Here is a 19,358-nt window from a genome sequence, read left to right as displayed (position 1 = left end):
AAAAAATCCCACGAACCTGCATGGCCGCCTTTGCTGTCCGCCATCTGACAGAAGCATGGAGACTGCACAGCTCTGAAATATTGTCATAAGCATTGCAAGGACAAGATGCATGATCCTCCAGTATTTGCAGAGACATTTTAAAAATCAAAATCAGCATGGAACACTATGATTTCTTGGAGGACAGATTGCTGGACAACATAGTGAGAACCAATTCGAGGTTGTTGGTAGCATTCATAGAGCAACTGCAGATAGTGGAGTGTCACCTCTGAGCCTAAGAAATTAAAACTGACTGGTGGGATTGCACTGTAATGGGTTGGGTTTCGGTTGATGAGCAAGGTCACATTCCTGGATCTGTGTGCCAAGCTTGCCCCAGCCCTCCAGCTCAGGGACACCAAAACGAAAGCTGCTTTGACAGTGAAGAAGCAAGTGGTAATCGCATTGTGGAAACTTGCAATGTCAGATTGCTAGCGGTCAGCAGGAAAAAATTTTGGAGCTTGAAAATCCATTGTGGGGGTAATTCTGTGTGCAGGGCTATTACAACTGTTATTCTAGGCCAGGCGTTCTCAAACTGGGGGTCAGGACCCCTCAGGGGGTCACGAGATTATTACATGGGGGGGTCGCGAGCTGTCAACCTCCATCCGAAACCCCGCTTTGCCTCCAGCATTTATAATGGTGTTAAATATATAAAAAAAAGAGTTTTTAATTTATAAGGGGGGAGGGGTCGCACTCAGAGGCTTGCTATGTGAAAGGGGTCACCAGTACAAAAGTTTGAGAACCACTGCTCTAGGCAATGTGCAGGTCATAGTGGATGGATTTGCAGCAATGGGATTCCCAAACTATAGTGGAGCAATAGAAAGTATGCATATCCCTATTCTGGCATCAGACCATCTTGCCACAGAGTACAAGAGAAAAGGCTACTTTTCTATGATATTGCAAGTTGGTGGAGCACCGGGTACGCTTCACCGACATCAACATTAGCCAGTCAGGAAGGTGCATGACACATGCATCTTGAAGAACAAAGGACAGTTCAGAAACCTACAAACAAGGACTTTTTTTCTCAATTGGCATATTAACATTGGTGATGTTGACATGCCAATAGTGATCCTAGGGGACCCAGTCTACTGCTTAATCCCTCAGTTCAGGAAACCATATGCTGGCCATTTCAACAGCACCAAGGAAAGATTCAACCACTGGCTCAGCAGGTGCAGAATGACAGCTGAATGTGCTTTTGGTAGACTGAAGGGACCCTGGCATTATTTACTCACAAGATTGGATCTCAGTGAAAAAAAATCCCAATGGTTATAGCTGCCCGCTGTGTCCTGAATAACATCTGTGAAACAAATGGGGAAAAGATGCCTGCTGTCTGCTGAGTGAACAGCCAGACATAAGGGTGATTAGAAGAGCTCACTGCAGAGCTATATGACTCAGGAGGCTTTGAAAGAGTACTTAACCAGTGATCCACAGTATTGCATTGTACTGTATGGTGATCCACCTGGCCCTGCTATTTTGGGGCCTCTTAGGAATTGTTTGGTGCTTCGTGTACAGATATAGATTACTACCAATGCACCTATTAATTTTGCAGTGGTTGCTGTCCTTTTATGATTATTACACTATCACTGACCTAATTTGTTGTGTCACACTATACAGAAACAAGTGAGTGGGTGCTTTCTGAACTGCTAGGAACTCTGCAGTATATGTTGTGACCTACTAATGATGAATTCTTTTCCACATAATAGAATTTTATTCAGTAACAAAACCAGTGCAAAAAAAAAAAAAAAAAAAGCCTGTGCAATTTAAAAGTAAATACATTAAAAATTTAATATATTAATGTAACAGAACTTAAAGGGAAAGCACACTCAGGTCCATTTTAGCTATCTATATACCAAACCGTGGCTTTCACAGGTCAGAGTATGTGAAGCTGTGGTTGTTCTTAACATTGCACCAGGATGGAGTGGTAGGGTTAGGGATGCAGCCCCTGATGCCATGTGGAATGTTTAAAGAGGTGTTGCAATGGAGTTCTCAGTGGACTACAAAAGGAGGCAAGCCTTGGACTGTTGAACCTGTAGGTCTACAAGAGTCTGCAGCATCTGTTTGTTGCTGGAGAAGCCCCATTATGTCCTGATGCATCTCCCTCTCCTTTTTCCTGTTGGAGCTCCTAGTCTTTCTCCAGGATGTCTGCAATGTTCACCCTTCAGGACCTTTGCTCACAATCTGATGCAGCACTGGCTTGCAGGATCTCATGAATCATGTCCTCTGTCTCCTCTCTATCTGGCGCTGGAGTTCTGCAGGTGTGGAGGAGGAAACCCCTCGATGTAACAACAGAGCAGCTGTAGATAAAACAGAGGTACTATTGTCAATATAGTCACAATGGAAAGTGAAAGTTAAGATTCAGAATTCCCTTCCCTTTCTTCTCTAAAGTCTTAAACAAGACATGCTTATTGACATTTCTGCTTTGGAGTGCTTGTGCATGGTGCCACTCACAGCAATCACGGTGCGTATGGCCTGCTGGGGGGAAGGAAATGAGGAGGGAATAGTTAGGTTGCATGAAACTATGAGTATAGGCAATGGCACTGAATACTGGCACCATTTTTCACAGGCAGTGGTGATTTAGCTGATCTCACTCCTGAAGTAACAAAGGTATACAGAGCACAGCTGCTGCTGGAGTCCCAAAGCCGCTGGGACCGTATGTTGTTAGCCTGTGTACTCCAATGGTGCCTGCCCAAGTCATTACTGACTGGCGTGGGAAAGTGTCCTACTGTGGAGGAAGAAATAAGGCTGCCATCCCTAGAAACCTTTGGGAGAGAACTGCAGAGTACATCCATGGAAGTTTCACCGAGATCTCTCAGGAGGATTCCAGGGACATCCCTGTTTATAAAAACAAACTGCTCCGTGTAGCCCCCTTGCTTAACTCTACAGAGGAATGAAAAGCAGATAACTCTACCTCTCTTTGTTGTACCGCTATCTCTTCTAATATGAGTAAAGTAATGAAAAGTCGATGGCTGTGTCCTGTTAAACTGTGGGCGCCATCAATACATCATTGTAATAGGAAATACAGTTGCACACTTACCCGAGGTTCCTTTCTCTGCACCAGGCTCGCCCTTGCTTGACTCCCAGGACTGCAGTGCAGTTTCAAACAGGTGCTGGTCGCATATCCCCCATCCTCCTTCTTGCTGTTCATGCCAGGGGCCTGTGACTCAAGCTCTTTGGAGCTATACATGGTGGTCTGTGGGGTGGTACTGGAGTCTCCGCAAGTATGGCATGTGGCTCTTTATAAAAGCAGCAGGTCTGTGTCTCAGCACCAGATTGACTGTTGGCCTCTCTGGTCTTCTGGTATGCCTGATGCAGTTCCTTCATTTTCACGTGGCACTGCTGCCTGTCACTGTTGTACCCTTTCTCCTGCATCCCCCATTAAATCTGCTCTTATATGTCCCTTTTCTACAGCTGGTCTGTAGCTGTGCTTGCATGAGCCTCTTCTCCTGGTCCAGATTATCCAATATTTCCTGTCTACTCCAAGCCGCAGTGCATCTGGAGCAGACAGCTGGCATGATCAATGGCACATAACAGAGAGCTGCTAGGTGTGCTCGGCAAGCCAGACAATCAGGAAAAGGCATTAAAAAATAATAATAAAATCGCAGGACTTTAAAAGAGGGAGGTGGGGGACTTCTGGCCTTTGGGATTCTCGGGCAGTGGAACTGACAACTGCGACCAGAGCAGTCAGTGTCGGGCACTGAGGGACAGCTGCTAGCGGACTGTTGGGGTTGACATAAGTAACGTAGTGTCTATACTCGCACTATGTCAACTTCAGTAGATTGACCTTGGCTCAACACCCCTGGGGGAGGTGGTGTTACTGCACTGCTATGACAGTGCACTTACATAGGTGGGAGGCCAATTTAAGTGCAGGTACATGCACAAGTAGGCTGACGCCAGGCAGCTTACAACACCCTAATTTTGCAGTGTAGACCAAGCCTAAGTATATTTAAAATCATATACCTCTTCCTACGCTTCCTAGGCTTCCAAGGAATTAGGGCTGGTCTACACTGGGGGGGGGAGGGGGGAGGAATCGATCTAAGATATGCAACTTCAGCTACGCAAATAGCGTAGCTGAAGTCGAAGTATCTAAGATCAAATTCCCTGGGGTCCGCACGACGCGGGATCGACGGCCGCGGCTCCCCCGTCGACTGTGCTACCGCCGCTCGCTCTGGTGGAGTTCCAGAGTTGACGGTGAGCGGGTTCGGGGATCGATATATCACGTCTTAACGAGACGCAATATAACAATCCCGGATAAATCGATTGCTACCCGCCAATACGGGGGGTAGTGAAGACGTACCCTAAGTCTATGGGTAGTATTAACTGTCATTCATAATTTCTCTCTCATCTCCAAGTCAGAATAGCTGTAAATACAGCTGTCTGATTTATGGGTGAAGACAGGCTATCCCCTGTGTGGGGCTGTGACATACCCAGGGTACAATCCAGACCAATGAGTAGCTGTGTCATTCCTGACCGCAAACCTCAGATGCACTTTACACTGCTTTGCCGCTGTAGCCTCCAGACTAGACTGCTCACAAACAGCATCCAGCAGGCAAGTCGCGCGTGTGTGTGTGTGTGTGTGTGCGCGCGCCGCAGCCATCCAGCCACACTGGCTCTTACCAGCCTTGGGTATATTGCAAGGTGACCCCAGCACATCCCCAGTCCTAGATTTACCCCCAGAAATATATGTCCTGTATTGCCCAGCCCTCTCCTGGATAACTAACTTATATAAAGCCTATCATTTTATTAATAGACATGATAAGCACACATCTTGTTACCCCAAATGGCGTTTCCCAAACACTTCAATTCAAACACACTGGATAAGATAAAACAAAATAAGTTAACTAACTACAAAGACAGATTTTAACTGAGTACAATTTAGGAGGTATAAAAGTCAGAAATGGTTACAAGAAAAATAAAGATAAAATGCAACTGGTGCCTCATTTAACAGGCTATGTTAATTTCAAAGAACTCTCAACCTTCCCCACCCCATGCAAGCCTCCAAATCCTGCCGACCACCTCAGACCCCTCACCCATGCCTATAAGTGGCACAAACCCCACAAGCCCCACTTCCCACTCCTGTCACCCACTGCACCAACCTCCTAGGATTAAAAATGAATTACTATGGAAAGGGAAAATAAGGTGAAACACTGCTTACCATCTCCAAACTCTACCCAGACTGGGAAAAAACTACTGAAATAGTATTCCAAAACTGAGGAACGAGAGTGTATCATTGTTGCCATGGAGACTTGAATCACCTACAATAACTACTTGTTCTGTTTCTCAACTCTCCCAACTTCTGCCCCTGAAACCAATCTCCAAAGACAGGATTGCTATCAGTTGCAAAACTCTGGACTCATTTCCAAGGCAGGAAAAGGAAGACCTAAGACAAAATGTTTGGGGACCTCCTGGCAGCATCCCAAAAGAGGGATAAATAGTGGAGTGCAGGGAAGTTCTCCTTGCAGAGAGAGACAGGTGATGCAGAGACAAGCGATGCAGACCTTGTGCAAAAGACAAACCATCTTGAGAACATGCTGCTGCAATGGCCTGCAGCCTGTGGAGAACAATATGTTCCAGGAACAGCAGTACCTTTCACAAGGCTCCAACAGGCATTTCTGTAGATATCCTATACCACAGGATCCTGAAAACAGCAAGTTCTAGAATCCATCACCACCCCCACAACAAACAAAGGTTCTTCCCACACTATTCCACATTCCAAGGAAAAGACGCCAGGCACAAATCACATTTACACAGGCCTGTGACCAGTACAGCACTGATATACATGTAGTCAGTAACGTGTTGCACAACTGCACTTCAGTGTTGGATACAGTTTGTACTTTCATCTCTCATGCTATAATGAATAATAATTTTGGTTCAATAGCTGGTTTTTATTGTTTGCACTGCTTGACATTCAATAAAAGGTTATTTTGACAAACGTTCAATAAAGTTTCATAAAATACCACATTTCCACTGTCATTCTGCAGCTATTCAGGGATAGTCGAACAGGTCCTTTCTCCTATCCAAGTGTCTAGTAAAAGGCAGCATAAGTCAGTGAAACAGAGGGTAACTGGGTCTACAAGAATGACAAGAGGAATCAGACCACCCATAATGTTCATAGCGGTCCTGGGACCAAAATCATCATTTTTCATTACACAAAACAGGCATGAGTTTCAAAAGAGCCTAACACCATGGACCTTTCCAGATCATCCCACATTAGTGAATCTGCCACAGTGATCCACCAGGCCCTGGAGCACCATGGAGAAGTACCCCTTTCTGTTTATGAACTCTGAGGCCTGGTCAGGGAGAGAGGGAAACAAAGAATAGGCACGTGGATCGCATCAATGGCCCACCAATACACTTCAGGAACCCTCGCTGTGCAAATCCATCAATAACCTGCTGCGTGCTGCCAAGATGAAGGACTCATGCCATCAGCACCTTCTTAAAACAAACAGTGCATGCCTCCATGACAACAATCCCAACAGTTGATCTACCAACACCAAATTGCTGTTGGTTGGTAGCTAACTAATCATAGGTGACAAGCGTCCAGATGGTGATGGCCACATTCTTCTCCACAGTGAGGAGAGAGCTCACGTTGGTATGATGCCGCTACGTTCTGTGCAGATCTTTAGGAAAGTGCTCTTTGTCATCCCAAAATTCTGCCTCAACTTCTGGTCAGCATCATGATCCTTTACCACCAGAGTTGGTTTCTCGAACCCAGAAATGGCACTCAATGGAATGAAGATGTTCCAGGAAAGCTTTATGCACAATTAACTGTTTGATCGCATCCTCCTCTGCCTGCTCTGCTGAAAACAACTTGCCAGTGTGGCAGCTGGCTGCCGAAGCCACCTGGATGCATGATTCCAAATACATGCGCAGCAGCATCTATGTATTAATGAATGCCTGGACTGTGGAATGCAGCTGTGTTCCTTCCATGCTCGCTGACAGCAGTTAGAAAGTGCTGCTAACTCACAAGATAGATGAATCATGGGATGTGTTCAGAGGAATCTCAGCAATTTGTTGCTATGACCTCTACATCCCAGATTTCCAGTGGGTATCCCACAATGTGCTATGACAAAATCCTCATAATGCATAGAACCCAGCAACAGGATAAAGCACCATGGGATTCCTGCCCAGAACACTAAGCACTTATTTTGAAACAAGTTAGTGCCTTGTGTATGCATTGATTCAGAGGGTAGTAGGCAAGAGTGAGCTGCGTGAATGCAATTTGTTTGGAATAGTTATTTTTCAAGAGCACACACAAAGGTAATCTGCAAAACCTCACTATGTAGATAAGCCTTTAGTCTACATGACCACTGAAATCCTTCTAATACCTTATCCACGCTAGGGATTTTTTGGAGGGAAAAAAAACTGTTCCCCAGTTGCCCATACTAGCTTTTCCAATATTGCTAAAAAGCCTCTTGCAGCTCCTGAGGTTTACCACCATGTCATCTAAACCTACTCAGAGCAGGTCTAATTGAAACAGGTAAATACCAGCTATAATAGAAGCTTTATCACCCTTAGAACTCCCAACATAAACATGACCTCCATTCCAAAGTTACTTTTTTTAAAGTTAAAATATAGAGGAAGAGCTATGAGTGCAAAGATGTATACATTTATGAGAATTTCTATGAGACAAGAGTGAGTGATAAGAGATATACATATTCTAACAAATTATTCATCTTGGAAAGGAGGAAACTGTTTGCTATTTAAATGCCTAAAGAAAATATAAGAAACTAGGATCTTTTCTCTCTTTAGTAAAGTTATAATTAGGGCTGTCAAGCAATTAATCGCAATTAACTTTTTTTTTAATCGCATTGTTAAACAATAATAGAATACTATTTATATAAATATTTTTGGATGTTTTCCACATTTTAATATATTGATTTCAATTACAAACACAGAAAACAGTGTACAGTGCTCACTTTATTTTTTATTATAAATATTTGCACTGGAAAAATAAAAAATAGTTTTTCAATTCACTTAATACAAGTACTGTAGTGCAATCTCTTTATCACTAAAGTTGAACTTACAAATGTAGAATTATGTACAAAAAATAACTGCACTCAAATACAAAACAATGTAAAATTTTAGAGCCTACAAGTCCACTCAGTCCTACTTCTTGTTAAGCCAATCGCTAAGAGAAACAAGTTTGTTTACAGTTACAGGAGATAATTCTTCCCTCTTCCTATTTACAATGTCACCTGAAAGTGAGAACAGGCATTCACATGGCACTGTTGTAGTCGGCATTGCAAGATATTTACGTGCCAGATGTACTAAATATTCATGTCCCTTCATGCTTCGCCCACCTTTCCAGAGGACATGCGTCCAGGCTGATGATGGGCTCTGCTCAACAACAATCCAAAGCAGTGCAGACCAACACATGTTCATTTTCATCATTTGAATCAGATGCCACCAGCAGAAGATTGATTTTCTTTTTTGGTGGTTCGGGTTCTGTAGTTTCCACATTGGGATGTTGCTCTTTTAAGACTTCTGAAAGCATACTTCACACCCCATCCCTCTCAGATTTTGGAAGGTACTTCAGATTCTTAAACCTTGGGTCGAGTGCTGTAGCTATCTTTAGAAATCTCCATTGGTACCTTCTTTGCATTTTGTCAAATCTGCAGTGAAAGTGTTCTTAAAACAAACAACATACCCTGTTTCCCCGAAAATAAGACCGTGTCTTATATTAATTTTTGCTCCCAAAGATGCGCTAGGTCTTATTTTCAGGGGATGTCTTATTTTTCAATGAAGAAGAATACGGTACACATCGGTGGATGCCTTATTATCGGGGAGGTCTTATTATCGGGGGGATACCTTATATTACAACGAGAGGCAAAACTGTAAGTAGGCCTTATTTTCGGAGGATGTCTTATTTTCGGGGAAACAGGGTATGACCACTGCTGGTCACACATTTATTCCACTAAACTGACACTTCATATCCTGTATTAGATTCCCTCCATTTGTTGCTGACATTTTTTAGAATGTTGACTTTTATTATTTTATTTAATTCTGGATGTTATTTTGTACAAGAGTTTTCATCAGGAGATGTTTTATAAACAAGTTTATTTGAACGTCAGGGATCAAATTATTGTATCCAGACATCCCATCATGTTCTATGGGAGAAAAACCATTCGTTTCCAGTACAAACTAAGTCTGTTTACATATCTCCTCAGAACCCAAATTATATATTATAGCAAATACACAAGAACCAGTCATGATGCAGGAATATTTCATATTATTTCCTATTTCTATTATGTACAAGTTTAGAGAAGTATGGTTCAACACCTATATCTGGAAGTTCTTTATCTATGTTGTATGCACAGTTCCCCACTCAAGTCTGGGTATGTGCGCTAGCAATTCCCAAAGTAGAACTTGTTATAGTTGGATTTTGTTACTTGTTTTTAATTCTATATTAGTGTGTAATAAAAAAAATTGTGCTCTTCCAGTATGAATTTCAGATACACACATTAGCGTGCCCATGAAGTCGTTGCCTACACTTGTTCTGTTAAGACAAATAGGTGGTTTAGAACAAGGCAAGAGGATCTGTTTAGACAGTTGAAAAGTATAAGAAATAAATGGTAAGCTTAAAATGTAGTTAGAGATCCTATTTGATATAGGCAAAATTTAAAACACAATCTAACCTAGTGACTGTAACAAGAAAATGCATTTTCATGAAGTTAGTAAGTATCATGACTCTCAAAAAAGGGAAATATTTTGATTTCAGGACTGAAATCTTAAGTCACACTGAGAAACATGTCACACGTTAGCAGTGACAGGATGAGAGAGCAGCCCAATCCTCATGAAAATTTTTACATTAATTTTTTCTTACATACACTTGTAAAATAGCTTTCAACACCTTTCTATCAAAGATACTGTCAGGTAGTTAACATTCAACAATCCATTTTTCTAAATTCACATTTTTCATAATCTAATCTGAATTAGAGCTGATTTACCAGGTGAAATACTAGCACATGCTTTTTAAATTTTACCTGGTCTCTTAGGAAGTGGTAGATAAAGAGATGTATGGCAGTTTGTTTGGTACACATGTGGGCAGAAAGCTAGAGTCTTTCTTGTGGAGAGGTAACAGAGTGCTAACCTTGAAGTTATAAATTAGTGTAAGCTGTATTATTCTTCTCCACCCCCCACCCCACCCCGCTCACAAAATAAAGTCACGTCAAAAGCAAAAATAGAGAACAAGTTCCTTAGAACTCCTGGTGTTTTCATATGTTACGTTCTCACCTAACAATTATTTAAAGAATTAAAATATATTTCACAAGTCAGTTAACACACAATCATCTCCATTTTAAACACATAACCAGCCCCCAGTCTCATCAACAATAAATCTGAGAGGAACTCACAGTAACTCTGCAAAGTGTAAATAGAAAATAACCTGCATCACTACCAACCAGCCTGTTAATATCTTCCTCCCAGCTTCAAAGGTGCCTTTCTTGGGACACCTGGTCCCAGTGGCCCCGCATTACATGAAGCATCATGGGGCTGCTGACTACATGAGAGCTGCCATATTGGATCAAACCAATGGTTCCTCTAAGTCCTGTATGACAGTGCCTAGTACCAGAAGCTTCAGAAGGAATGGAATAATGTGTCCATAGAAGACATTTCTTCTTAACCCTTGTCAGTCAGTACTCTGGTTATGTCCTGTAGCACATGGAGATTAAATCCTTCTAAAAATTATCCTTATAAATGTCTAAATCCTCTTCTGAATCCTATTAAGTGCCTGGCCTTAGCAATATGGTGCAACAATTTCACAGGTTACTTAGGCATTGCATAAAAATATTTTCTTTTATCAGTTTTAAATGTTTTGCCTTTCAATTTCATTGAATAGTTGTTTACATCTATAAACAAAAATACTGCAAGGCAATAGCAAAGATGAAACCTCTCATACATGAAAGCTTTCCCATGAAGTTCTTGCAAGTCCATAACAGATTTAAGGAATCTTTTGTAAGCATTCAGTAATCTTCCTGGAAACCTGAAGCCATACAAGCAGTCATCTATCAGAGTGCAAATGCCCAAATTAATCTCAAAATCCTAATATGCCTGCCACACATGCTTTCCATACCTTCCTCCTATCTATAACTGTCAGTTTTCTTCGGTTAATTACCCAGACTGTCACCTGCAAAAGAACTATTACTTACCTTGCAGTAACTGTGGTTGTTAGAGATGTTCACCAAGAGTGGGATCAGTGTAGACAACACATGTGCCCTATGCACACGAAACTGGATTCTTTTGGCCATGTCCATTGGGGCTACATCTGTACCCTAGATGTTCTTGAATTCCCACAATCTGAACACACAAAGAGCAGAGCAGGCCAAACCATTCCTCAGTTCCTTTGCCAATACAAAATGCTGAAGTATTAGAACTCTGTAGAGTAGAAGGGAAGGATGGCAGGCTGTGGAAACCATACGGACAACACATCTTGAAGAACCAGTTACTGTTCCGTCTTCATGTGGAAAATCACATTAAGACAGAATCACTTGGATTCCACTCTTGGTGACGAACAAGCTCTTGTCTCTATATGCTTGGAGGTGGGTACTAGGAGTCCTATTTAAACAATAAAGGCAGGACACCCTTACCAAAAACAGCCTTACAAACTGGGAGCCTCTATTAAAGAACAGTGTCTTGTAAGTGAGTGGACCAAGTTCGATGCAGCAGCTCTACAAATTTCTGAAACAGGAACAACAAGGAGTCCAGTAGCACCTTAAAAAGACTAACAGATTAATTTGGGCATAAGCTTTCATGGGTAAAAAACCCACTTCTTCAGATGCATTACACTCCATGCATCTGAAGAAGTGGGTTTTTTACCCATGAAAGCTTATGCCCAAATAAATCTGTTAGCCTTTTAGGTGCCACCGGACTTCTTCTTGTTTTTGTGGATACAGACTAACATGGCTACCCCCAATACTTGAAAAAACAGGAACATTCTTCAAATAGAAAATAGAGGATGCCTGAGCTCTAATATGGCTAGGTAGAGCTAACCTAACTCATAACATGTTCTTATACAGCTGAAGACCCCCTGAGACAATCTCTTCTGGTGATGGCTGTGAAGTGCTAGAACTGACCTTCTTGAATAAACCTACATCTTGCAGGGGCGGGGGGGAGGACAGTAAAAAAAGGATATCCATGCTGGGTATGTGCCCCCAAGGAGCCTTATTAGGCCAAGACTGAATGTTGTAAGGATCAGGGGCTGGGAGCCATGGGAGTGGCTATCAGAATAAATGTTTCCCACAAGATTCCTGAAGTCTGTTTCTGTATGGACAATCTTTGAATTCCCTACCAGACCAGTCAGGCTCATAAAAGAGGGAATGAGATTAGAGGGTTGGGATACCTCCCTACTACGTTTAGAGGGGGAGAAAGAAAAAAGGTATACTTCCTCCAAGGGAGGAGCTAGCCTATCTGGTGTCTTAGGGTGAGCTTTTGCACAACTAGAGCAAGAGATCTTATAGGTACTATGGTAGTATTAGAGAGTGGTACAGAGGCAGAAGTACCTCTAGTTGTAGATGAGAGCAAGGATGATACTGGTAATGCAGTCACTGCAAGATCAGTTGGAACAGAGAAAGTCAACATCTGAGTCTTCAGCGCCAGAACAGAGGGAGTGCAGATGCAAGTATTAGATGGCACCATGGGTATCCAGAGACCAACTGGTGCAGAGGTGAACCAATATGGGCTGTGAACTCCCTTTCAGTAAGCATCAATACAGCAGCATTGTGAGGATTTACCTCACTTTAATACACAGAAAAGATGATCCATGCCTACGTTCTCTTGGAATGGGGCTCCTTCTTATCCTTTTCTGACAACTAACTGGAAGAGGTCTTGGCTGCTCTGTCAAATTCAGTAGTCAAAAGGATTCAATCTTTCAGATGAAGAATGAGCTTGGAACCTCGGAGCAAAGCTGCAGCTCATAGGAGCACTAGCCAAAGAGGACTACTCAGGCCTAGTTAGATTTTTTTCCCCCCAGGCTCTCATCAAGCATTCCAGAAGAGAGAGCTTGAGCTGGGCCTCTCTTGCCTTCTGTGTTCTCCTGTAGAAGAGACAGCTCAAGCATCTGCCAGATATGTCCCTAATCAAAGCAAAAGAGTCACCTACAGCACCCACCACTAAGTGGGATAGCCACCACACAAGAGGCAGGTTTTAATCATGGAGAATTTGTATCCACCACAGTGACTGAACTGGGCATATCCCACCCCCAATCTACTATTAAAAAGTTATTTTTATATTTGTCAACAGAAGTGATACAAAAACTATACTAAGTACACTATATAACTTCCTGCTACTAACAAGCCTAACAAGAGATCGCACATTGCACAGAGTAATTGGACACCAGTGTGGTTCTGTCTCTCTGCCACGAGCCCACTCTGTTCTTTATACCCTTGGGTAGCAGCACAAGGACATCTAGGGCACAGGCACAGCTCCAATGGACAATGCTGGCCAAAAGAACCTGATATTGTGCGAACAGGCAGTTGGCACACAGAGTAGAGTTCATATAGACAATCACTTGAAGAAGAAAGGTTACTTCTGAGCAATATTTTAATATATTTAACTTGGCTACATTCAAATTATGATCCCTGAGAACCTTCCATCCTACATGCTGAAATGCTAGGTCATCCCAATTTCAGATCAGAAGGAACAACTTTCAGTCAAACTTCTTAAAAAGGAGGTGTAGACTCAGATGACAGAGAGATCAACCACAAGGACAACTTTGTTTCTGTCACCCAGGACATTAGGGACAGCCATACCAGAACATAGCAATGATCCATAAACGGCCAATTTGTGTTGTACAAAATGCCGCATGTGGGGTAAAAATTCATTCCTAACCCCAGATGGTGCCCATTTTACACTCTGAATCAAAAGAAACAGAAAGCGATTAAAAAGATGGGTAGGAAAGGGGAGTTATTACAGTGCTATTACAATTCCATAATATAACTGCACTATTGAGTTCCACAGGTTGTGTAGTAAGTGTAAAGTCAGTTTTTTTAAAACAAATTTAAAATTTTGCTGCTTCTTAATTGCATTGAGTTTCTTGGGGCACTTAGACAACCACCTCTATTCCTCTCTTTTTGCAGAGAACTACCACCAACATATTCATGCTAATCCATGCTCTTCTAAAACAGTGTGTTCAGTATAATGCCAATCACAGAAACGGACCTATTTCAGGTTCCTTTTCTCTACACTACTCCTCTTGGAAATTAAATTTTCCACAATATATATATGTGCCTTTAACACAGCAATATCCATGCAGCATAGAGTAAGAATGTTATGTACAACAGCACTGACCCATTAGCTACTGAGGAAATTTTGTTCAGGGTGGACTTGCTGCAAACTTGCATCTCTTGTGAAACTAAGGGGTTGTCGCTACAGAAATTTACTGGCAGAACTATACTAGTATAATTATAGCAGTATAACTGCATGTGTGCTCTTACTCCAGAATAAGTGTACATACAAGGAGTTATAGCACTATAATTATAGCACTATGGTTCTGCCAGTATAATTATTCCAGTACAACTTCCCATGTGGACACTTATTCCAGATGAAAAGTGCCCACAAAATTACATTGCTCAGTATACTAGTATAGTTCCCCATGTAGGCAAACTGAAACCAAGTAATTAAATGGTATAATTTAGTTTTATTATTTAAAATCAAACTTTCAAACCAGCAGTCTTGATGCTACTCAACTGACAAAAGCATTGCTTATGATGGTCAACATAAACAAAAAAAATCAAGCCACATTCATCAGTGTCCACATTTCTCCTATATATTGGGGTTGACCATCTGTGATCTAATGCAGCAATGAATGCTACTTCAAAAGTTCAGGAAAAAGTTATTTCCGAGTATGTAAACATTTGAAAAATAAAGCTTTACTTTATATCATGCCCAGAGTGGGTCTCCTCCCACCCTGCCTCCTACCATGAAGGAGGCATCAGAGCAGCACCAGTTGAGCTGTCAAGTCACAACTGAAAACATCCTGATATAAATATAATAAACAATTAGCTTATCTATTTAAATACTGAAAATTAATCCAGACAGAAGCTTAACATCTTCAGGTAAAAGCAATTCAGACCTACATGCCAAATCATTTTCTTTTAATGAATACATTACATCTCTGAGTAAAAAGGTAAGCAAGACAACCACAAAATGCTAATACAGCAAATTCTCCTCTAGCCAGAATATTAACCAAGAGAGACATGCTCCTCTTTTCTCCACACAGGCAGAGAAAGGACACCAAATACACAGAAGCCTGTGCAATAGACTATATGCAAATTTAGGATATTATTAAAAGCTAAGAGTACTTTTAGAATAGTGTGTTCGAAAGAGGATCAGAAAGTATCTTTCAACCCAACATCACAGGGGTTCTCAAACTTTTTTTCACTGGGATCCCCTTTAAAAATATTTCAGGCTGTGATACTCCTCCCCCCACTCCCTTGCCACCCTTACTTCTGCACTGCTTCTTGTGGCGGCGCAGCCTTCAGGGCCGGGCACCTGGCCAGCAACTGCCACTCTCACGACCCCCCTACAATACTCTTGCAACCCCCTTTTGAGTTGGGGCCCCCAGTTTAAGAAACCCTGCTGTATCACCAACTGATTTTAGTATGCATCTGCTGGTGCAACTGGGGAAGTGCAGAAGCACATCTGTGATTGGGATTGCCCTAATGGGTTGATATAAAGAATGTGGAGGGAGAAGATCCTGGACTCAGTGTAAATGTAACTTCTCATATGATGCACTGCTGTGGTTGGAAAACAGTATTTGCTACTTTACATTTTCTAGTAGGAAACAGACCCTGACTTACAATGTTGCAATGAAAAGGGACATAAGTTTGAGAAGGCCAGAGCACTGAACAATTGTACATGTGGTTCATGAGTTTAAGCACGTGCTGTAGCAAGTTATTTTTTCTTATTCTGCAGCAGTTTCTTTGGTGCCAGTGTTGGCATAAAGCTTACAATCAATTTGATATTCAAAGGATATGCACTACACTGAACAAATACAGCACTATAAAGCAGAATCTTTAGGCTGGAATCCAGTTTACATCAGTAGTAAGCAAAAGTTACTGCTTTTAACTCTTCAGTGGTTTGTGTGAAATAGATTGGTGTTCTCAATACAGATCTCAGAAGAGAAATACCACATTTGACAAAATTTCAAGCCTGTTGGCAAGTCTCTTCTGATAATTGAGCACTCCTTCATCCTTTTAGCTGATAACTTTTGGTCAGATTGATGGTGACCCTTGGGGAAATTCAGTGTATCTTTTCTGTATAAAGAGCTTATGAATGTCTATTTGACAGCTCTGAAGCGAAGTCCTCTAAGTTCACTTAGACTTTTTCCAAAAGTATTTCTCCCTGCCTACTCTGGAAAAATGCTTTTGCTGACAGTTTCTAGATTTGTATATTTGGGGAATGGTGGCAGGGCATCCTGAGTGGAAGGCCTAAGTATCTGAAATTTGCTTCCTCCACTAGTTCAACACATCCTAAGTTTAGTGACCTTCATGAAGCAGTGCCACTCACCAATTTATTCCAGCTTTTGCCTAAATGGGCATTAGGGTGTGATTAAGGTTTTGCAATGGTTTGGGGAGTTTGACATAACTAAGTATTAATGTATAGGTGAATTTTATAAATTGAACTAGTACAATATAATATATTCTCATATGAATTGCTTGCCCAAATAGCTTTTGGAAGCTTGAGGTTAACCGAACAGGTAGTTTTGAGTATATAAACTTGGAAGTGTTAACAATTTTCAGAAAGTTTTAACATTTGTTCAAAAACACCTCTACCCCGATATAATGTTGTCCTCGGGAGCAAAAAAAAAAAAAACTTACCGCATTATAGGTGAAACCGCGTTATATCAAACTTGCTTTGATCCGCCAGAGTGCGCAGCCCCGCCCCCCCGGAGTACTGCTTTACCGTGTTATATCCAAATTCATGTTCTATCAGGTCGGGTTATATCGGGGTAGAGGTATACTTCATTTAAAAGAAATCACTTGTTCTACATAAGAGCTCACAGGACTATTTTTATTGAGTTAGAATGCAAGGAGGTTTCAGTTAAAATTTCAGCTATAACTTCAGCAAGAGAACTAAAGCACCACTCCATCAAATCTATGCTTCCACCTAAAGGTTCTAGCCCTTTACACTGTAAAGATAAATAACTGACAAAACATTGGAAAGTTTTGCTAGAAGAGAGTCTTCGGCTCCAACCTCAACCCCTGGCCCGAGTTCTACTTCTGGAATCTTCATCCCTGCATGAGTCCTCTCTGACCCCTTCTCTTATTGTCAACACAGCTCCACTTACAATATTGACTGGAAGAAGCTGGCAATCCCACTACCATTGCACATTACCATTACTGCATTCAAGACTCCAAGCTCCCGCCCTTACCAGCACCACTCTCGTATCAAAAGAGTTTCCCCTCAACTGCTCCCCTATTGCTTCCAATACCATGCTTCTCCAGACATATAGTGAAGTGACACTCCGTAACAAGACCTGGCAATGAAAATGTGCCCAATATGCAAGACCACCTCCAAGAAGGGTAAACCTATATGCCTGCTCCCATTTATTCTATGGGAAGAGGAACATAAGTCCATCCCTTCTCCTCTCCACCCAAGTATACGGGATTCACTCGAATCCATGTGCAGAACAGACAGACTAAAGGTGGTCTCTGGACTGTCTTAAGGGTGAACAGGGTAAGTACAAGGCTCTTTCTAGCCCTTATAGGGAGAATGGTGTGTCAGAATGTATGTGAAAGGTAAGCGTGAGAAATTTCATCTGACCTATGGGAGGTCAGAACTGGAGTAGGGCTGAATCTCTGACCCATGTGTAGGGCTGGCAAGTTGTCCATTGGTCAATAGACAATACTTTGCATTTATGTAATGCCTCTGCAACTATTTTACAGATTTTCAGAATGTGGGTGGGGATAGTGACCCAACCTAGAAGTGTAGATTATCAGGGTAAAGTAGTATCTGACTTATAGGAGAATGGCTAGGGATAAGAGGGCAGAGTTGAGGTTAGTATAGGAACCTTAACTGAATTTCCTAGAATTACTAGCTATTACTTGTAAAGTGTTTTAAAATAGTGTTAGAGAGCAATATAGTCAACCTTGTCATTGTTCCAGTGAAGACTGTCTGGAATAATATTTTATTTTATTATGTTTCTGGGGGAGGGATAGCTCAGTGGTTTGAGCATTGGACTGCTAAACCCAGGGTTGTGAGTTTAATCCTTGAGGGGGCCATTTAGGGATCTGGGGCAAAAATCTGTCAGGGACGGTACTTGGTCCTGCTGTGAAGGCAGGGGACTGGACTCAATGACCTTTCAAGGTCCCGTCCGGCTCTATGAGATAGAACTATCTCCATATAATAAAAAAATTCCCTATCAACATCCACAGCTCTCTTCTAAGCCTCTAAAATGGAAGTTGCCAGTGGCTAAGGCAAAAAAGCTCTGTTCTAGTTTGCTTCCTTGTCACCAGCTGCTGGCAATGCAATGTCTAAGGTAACAACTGTGCTCATTTTTTAACATGTTCTGAGCAAGGAAAGTAAGTTACTGAAGGATTTTAAAAGTATTTATTTAAAACTATAAAAAGCAGTTCAACGTTCGAACTCGAGAAAAAGATTTTATTACGTGTGTCACTTCAAGTCTCTGGTGGTGAAACTGTTTAAAGAACATTTGCTTTCCTTTCACCACACAGTATAAAATATAGAACACTCCAGATGCAACGTTACTTTCAATTTCTAGGAGGAAATAGGTCTTAAATAACCAATATCCTTCAAGGCTGCCCGGAAGGGGGGGGAAGAAGAGGGCAAGTGGGGCAATTTGCCCCAAGCCCCGGGCACCACAGGGGCACCCACGAGTATGTCGGAGGCTCCCCCCACCTCAGTCTTCCCCCATCCCCCGGCGTCTCAGCTGGTAAGGGGGCGGGGCTGCGAGCTGCGGCAGCTCAGGCCCCGCTGGAAACACTACGCCGCTGCAGGGCTGGACGCAGCGCATTGAGACTCCGGGAGAGGGGGTAAGCGGCATGGTAAGGGGCTGGGCACTCCCCCGACCCTATCCCACACAGCTCTGACCCCCAGCTCCAAGCCCAGCCCCTCTGAGCCAGACCCCCCCACCACAGCCCTGACCCCCAGCTACAAGCCCAGCTCCTGTGAGCCAGGCACCCCCCGACCCCATTCTCCCCACAGCCCTGACCCCAGCCCCTCTGAGCCAGGCACCTCCCTGAGCCCAGCCCCCCAGCTCCAAGCCCAGACCCTCTGAGCCGGACCCCCCTGACCCCCATCCCCCCACAGCCCTGACCCCCAGCTCCAAGCCCAGCCCCTCTGAGCCAGGCACCCCCCAACCCCATCCT

The 19,358-nt window shown here is 42.6% G+C and overlaps 1 protein-coding gene across 5 annotated transcripts in view; it reads right to left on the bottom strand.

The window, feature by feature from the left end:
• Nucleotides 1-19,358, bottom strand: part of SMG7 (SMG7 nonsense mediated mRNA decay factor) — a 110,997-nt gene that overhangs the window by 75,738 nt on the left and 15,901 nt on the right. Inside the window, exon 1 of one of the 5 annotated variants that reach the window (XM_034778055.1) lies at nucleotides 11,181-11,248. The exons of the other annotated variants lie outside the window; for them this stretch is intronic. The gene's annotated coding sequence lies outside the window, so the exon portion shown is untranslated. Of the gene's footprint in view, nucleotides 1-11,180; nucleotides 11,249-19,358 lie in introns of those variants that run through there. 5 annotated transcript variants of the gene reach the window in all.

Source organism: Trachemys scripta, chromosome 8, assembly GCF_013100865.1.
Source record: "Trachemys scripta elegans isolate TJP31775 chromosome 8, CAS_Tse_1.0, whole genome shotgun sequence".
NCBI classification, from domain to species: Eukaryota; Metazoa; Chordata; order Testudines; family Emydidae; genus Trachemys; species Trachemys scripta.
The sequence above is the reverse complement of the archived record's forward strand: the minus strand, read 5'-3'. Positions and strand labels throughout refer to the sequence as shown.